Genomic DNA, 6,242 nt, shown 5'->3' with positions numbered 1-6,242 from the left:
CTTCCCTGGTTTTGGTATGAGAGTTATGTTTGCTTCATAAAAATATTAGGGAGTTTTCTATATTCTATATTCTATATTCTGGAATAATTTGAGTAGAATTGGTGACAATTCTTCCCTGAATGCTTGGTAGAACTCACCTGTGAAGCCATCTGGGCCTGGACTTCTTTTGGTTGGGAGTTTTTTGATGACCTGATTAATTTGTTCCTTTGTTATGAGTTTGTTCAAGTTTTCTACTTCATTCTGTGTTAATTTGGGTAGGTCATGTTTTTCTAGAAATATATCCATTTCAACTAAGTTTTCAAATTTGTTGGAGTACAACTCTTCATAATATTCTGTTAATTATCCTTTGGATTTCATTTGGTTTTGTTGTGACTTCACCCATGTGGTTTCTAATGCGAGTTATCTGTGTCTTCTCCTCTTTTCTTTTGTTAGTTTTGTCAATGGTTTGTCAATTTTATTAATCCTTCAAAGAACCAGCTTCTTGTCTTGTTGATTATTTCCATAGTTTTTCAGTTTTCCATCTTGTTTATTTCTGCTCTTGTCTTTATTATTTCCTTTCTTTTGGTGACTGTAGGTTTCCTCTGCTGGTCTGCTTCTAATTGTTGAAGATGCTGTGTTAATTTTGGTTCTTTCCTCTTTTTGGATGTGCGCATTTATCATAATAAATTGTCCTCACAACACTGCTTTTGCCGTGTCCCAAAGATTTCAGTATGTTGTGTTTTCATTCTCGTTTTTTTCTAGGAACTTTGTATATTCACGTTTAATTTCTTCTTTTACCCAGTCGCTTTTCAGCAAGGTGTTGCTCAGTTTCCATATATTCGACTTTATTGCCTTGGTCTTCTTATTGTTGATTTCTAGTTTTATAGCATTGTGGTCTGAGAAGATGCTCTGTAGAATTTTGATGTTTGTAAATTTATGGAGTCTTGCTTTGTAACCTAGCATGTGGTCAATTCTGGAAAATGTTCCATGTACACTGGAGAAGAATGTATATTGTGTTGTTGATGGAGTGAATGCTATGTATACATCTATGAGTTCAAGTTGGTTGATTGTGTTGTTTAGTTCCTCTGTAACTTTGTCGAGTTTCTTTCTGGTTGTTCTGTCCCTTTTTGAAATTGGCGTGCTAAAATCTCCCACTTTAATTGTAGATTTATCTATTTCTTTCTTCAATTCTAGTACGTTTGCTTCATGTATCTTGGTGCTCTTTCATTGGGAGTGTAGATATTTATTATGGTTATGTCATCTGGCTCAATTGACCCTTTGATCATGAGATAGTGTCCTTCTTTGTCTCTTATGCTGGTTTTTATCTTGAAGTTTACTTTGTCATAGATTAGTATTGCCGCTCCTGCTTTTTTATTGCTGCAGTTAGCTTGGCAATTTTTTTTCATCCTTTAACTTTTAGTCTGTTTTTGTCTTTGTGTGTAAGCTGTGTCTCTTGCAGGCAGCATATTGAAGTTTCTTTTTTTCTTATCCATTCTTCCACTGTCTGTTTCTTTACTGGTGCATTCAAGACATTGACAGTCAATGTAATTATCGATAGGTATGAATTAATTGCTGCCATTATGTTACTTACTTAGTAGTGCTGTTCATCTTTTGTCCCGCATGCCTTCTTGTAGTGGTTTTGTGTTGGGTTTTTTTTTGCTATTTCTTGTCAGTTTCTTTTTAGTTTTCATGTTTGCTTGTTCTGCTTGGAAGTTCATTTTCATTGTAAATTGTGAAGTATTAACTTTCTTTGGTGTTACCTCATAGTCTACTAACTTTTATACTTAAGAGAATCCATAGTATCCTGTAATTTACCTGACAACCTCACCACCTGGGCCTCTGTTGCTACGTTTGTCCCTTCTTTGACATTGATAAAACTTTGATCTTCTGTTGACCTCCCAGCTCCTTTGTGTTTACATAGCAGCTTTTGATTGTTTGAATCATGACAAGCTATGGACAACATAGCAGAGATTGGTATTCCAGAACATTTAATAGTGCTCACGAATAAACTGTACATAGACCAAGAGGCAGGCATTTGAATAGAACAAGGGAAGACTGAATGATTTAAAAATATTAGCTGATGATTATCAGAGGTGGGAGTGAGTGGAGAGTAATTCCCCGGTTATAAGGTAGACACATATTAGCTGAGGTGACAGGAAGGGCAATATATAAGAAGGGGAAGGCAAATATACTAGAATGTAAAGGGTTGTAGATGAATGATGAAGATAGGTGAAGACACAGGGAGGTATGCAGAGGCTAAAAGGAAGAGAGGTAAATAGATTATATATACATACCTTTAGAGGAAAAGTGTTCTGTTAGTAGATACATAGATTGAGACATAGGCAGAGTGGGGAAGGGAAGGGGTTTGTTTGGTTGCATTATGGATATTGGTTTTCCATGCCTACTATTGTAAAATAGACGTACATGTGAGTTAAAATAACTCCAGAGATATAGGCTTCTTGTTAAGCCTTTGTAGAGTATGGGGCCTCAAGTGGAATCCAGAACCTTCTGAATTGTGACATTTTCATTTGAAAAGATATGCAGACAAAATCAGAACTGCTGGGATGACAGAAGATTCTTATTGAAAGGTAGACTTGCAGGAAAATCAGACTGTGTGGCTTTTTGTGTTTCAAGCAAAATTGTTTGCTTTGGAAGCATCAAGTCAAGAAAAGTCAGCCCATCAAAGAAAACTACCTTCTAGTACTGAATGTTAAAGGGAACCCGAGAAAAATCTTGTATGCTCTCTGGTGACCACCTGCATGTACTTATGAGTGGAAGTGGGAGAAATACATCAATGAAGATGCCAGATGTTCTATTGGCACCTGTTGACCCTGAGATGAGAGTGAGAAGAAGAAGGGCTGGCTGGTCTGAAGCTTAGGTAGTTGTGTGAATTTCTGAGCCCATGGGAGTGAGAAAAGAGGGAGTGGCTGAGAGAAAAGGAGCCATCTGTTCTGAAGTTCAGGGATGTGTGTCTGAACTCCCAAACTTATATAGCTGGTACCTATTTGACTTACCTTGGGTAGCTAGGGCTGAGCTGACCAGATCGACCAGATGAAAAGAAAGATGTTTCATACTGTAAGTATGAAATTATTATAATTTGATGGACTAAACTTTTGCTTAAGGATGCAGTTGCTGAAATTTTCAACCAGAATGGAAGATTCTTCTGATCAAGTAATATGCTGTCTCCTTAGTATACTTAGGTATGTGCCATTTTAAATATTGGCTATCAAATATGGGGGTGCTGCAAAGGCATGAAGTTGCTGGCTTACAAGCTTTCATGTTTGTGCTCAATTTCAGAATCAGAGGCTTAAGGTAGAATTCCCATTGAATAGTTTCCTTCTTTTCCAGGTGGCGCTGGTAAAGGGATGGGGGATGATGGTGTAAGGATTTTTTTTTTTTCAAGAAAACAATCTTTATTCAATGCTTTTTGTGATAAAATAGTGAGGCAATAAAACTATTAACCTTTTAATATTGATTTACAGCTTTCTAAATACAGATTTCTTGGATGTTTATTTCTTATCTAAGAGTACTTTCTAAACTTCTTAAAATTATTTTCATGAGTTCATGATCAAGCAGAATGAATTAAAACACTAATTTTAAATTAATTCACACATAAACTTTTCATTTTTTCTTGACTTTATTAAAACCCACTTGTAGGTCTACTTGGATTTTTTTTTCTTCTTTAAAATATAAATGGTGGTACTTAAAATAATACTAACAACTACAACAGACCAAGCCACTGACAACACCAAGGTAGAAATGCTAACTCTGATATTATGATGATTTTCTTCAAGACTTGGATCTACTTGAGGAATAAACAAAGGGACTTGTACAATGTTAGATATTTTTGATGTCAGATTACTTTTATCTACAGTTTGGATGGCAATGAATATATGTGTTGCATTTTCTTCTAAGATATTTCCAGGTGTAAATACAAAGGTTTCCTTAGAGTTGGCTTCTTTTGGTAACAGATCAGTGATAGTTACTGGAAGAACAACATTAAAGTTGTCTCTAGAAGCTAGGATACTTCCACTTATTCTCATGACATATCATTGAACTTTTCCAACATCAAAATTGTCTCCTGGTGTTGTCCATATTAGGGCAATTTAATTCCCATCAGGTTTGGCATCAAGTTCTACGATTTGACTTGGTGGGTACACATCAGGTAATGGAAATTTTGGAATAACTGAAACCATAAATTCACCTCCAGACACTGTTCTGCTGAAACTCTCCAAGGCTGTCTGAGTATCCTCATTAATTTCAGATCTTGATGGCGTCCCTTCAAATTTTCCATCTACCATCCAACCTGGTATAGAGAGAACTCCATTCCTGGGATACTATGAGCTTCATGTGGCAATGTTTGCTCCTCCTTGAGCCTGTAGTTTTAAGCTATATCTTCCATTTTTTTATATGCTCTAAAACACCTGGAGTAGACCCCATAATTCTTGAAAGAATCAGCACCTGCACCATTATCCAAAAGGTCCAAAATTTCTGTTTCTCCACTTTTTGATTCAATGAAGGCAGTCACATTTACTCTAAGAACAGGTAAATATCCTTATTGAATTTCTACATAAACAATCATTGGGGTAGGGAAGCTGTTGGTGTCCTTATTAATTTTAGTGTTCACTAAGGAGCTCTGGTAGCATTGTGGCTATGAATTGGGCTGTGAACCACAAGGTCAGCAGTTCAAAACTACCAGCTGTTCCGCAGGAGAAAGATGAGGCTTTCTGCTCCCTTAAAGATTTACAGCCTCGGAAACCCTGTACAGGGTCGCTATGAGTCAGAACTGACTCCACGGCACTTAACAACAACAACAATGATTGGAGGCACAGAATTTGCTACTTGAGATGTCACTGTCATAGTTAATGTTTCTGGGTTTACTTTGGCTTAAAGACTGTAAATCCAAATGCCCACCTTTGTAAATCCTGAAATAGTGAGATGGACCATTTTGGAGTCTTTGTCTTCTGTGAATTCTCCCATCTATATTCCATTAGGATCCCAGAGAGAAATTCTAGGAGGCTGTTTGTCCCATGTAACAAGAAAGAATGTATCCTTTCCCATGGTACTAGCAAAGATTACAGTGCCATTTATCCAGGAATTGTTGGTGAGGGTTAATCCCCTTATTTTCAAGCTAGAGAGTCTGCTGGGAGAGATCAATATTTCCTGATGTGAGGACCCCAAAAGCACCAATGAGTACATTGTTTTGGGCTTGATTTGAGGCAAATTGATGAGTTCCTCCTGTCATGCTGCTCATCTCTGTTACTGCTATTTCAGCAGATGGTCCAATAGCAATCACATGAACAATTGCCCCACTTTGTATTACTTCCTCCATACAATTCCTTATGGTGTTGTCCTTCCCAGCTATTAGTAATATTATTTCAGATCCATATATTTGGGGAAATCTTTCTCTAATAATCTGTGAAATATAGATTATACAACATTACTGGTTGGAAGCAAAGAGAATTCGAAATACTTACTGATGAAGATCAAAGACTTCAGGCTTCAGTATGTACTGTACCTCAATGTAAAGAAAACAGAAATCCTTACCATTAGACCAATACCTTTTATGATCCCATTTTACTGATGATGTGGCAACTGTGAACTAGAGATGGACTAAAGAGGGTTAGAAACATATATAAGGTCACACAGCTATGACACGACAGGATTTGAAACCAGGCCTTCATGTTAGAAATGTGCATGAAATTACCATGTAATTAACAAAAGGCAGAGACTAAATATGATTGGGAGTAACAGGAAAGCCTACATGAAGGATGAAAGGTTTTGAAGATTTGGTAAAATTTTAACATGCAAAGCTGGGAAAGAAGGAAGCATTTTAGGCAGAGAACGTGCATGCACAAGGATAGGAATGCAATTAGTACAAAGTGGGGTTTGAGAAAAATGTGTGCAATAATATTGTTGAAGCATCAGGAAAGGACTTTTGAGAATTCAACTTGAGAAGATAAGTGGGAGAGTTTTATTGGGGAGTGGAAGGCTTCGACATCAGATTGAGGAGTTTGGACTTAATTTTATAGACTGATGAGGCAATGAAGATTTCTAAACAGAAAATGATGCACTTGATATTAATTAGAAGCTGAAGATGACCATTTGGATAAACATAAAATTCACAAAGTTATGTGAATTCTATATTTACTATTTAGTTGTTCTAGATGGTAAATATACCATTTCATTTAATATCTGTAATAACCCTAAGATATATTGTTGTTGTTAGGCACCATCTAGTCAGTACCTATGCACAACAGAAT

At 36.5% G+C, this 6,242-nt stretch overlaps 1 pseudogene; it reads right to left on the bottom strand.

Annotated features, from left to right (window-relative positions):
• Positions 1 to 3,638: 3,638 nt before the first annotated feature.
• On the bottom strand, positions 3,639 to 5,368 carry LOC102836271 (annotated as a pseudogene).
• Positions 5,369 to 6,242: the final 874 nt, after the last annotated feature.

This window comes from Chrysochloris asiatica, unplaced genomic scaffold (genome assembly GCF_000296735.1).
Source record: "Chrysochloris asiatica unplaced genomic scaffold, ChrAsi1.0 scaffold00239, whole genome shotgun sequence".
Lineage (NCBI taxonomy): Eukaryota > Metazoa > Chordata > Mammalia > Afrosoricida > Chrysochloridae > Chrysochloris > Chrysochloris asiatica.
Note: the sequence above shows the minus strand (reverse complement) of the source record. Positions and strands in the feature narration are given on the sequence as shown.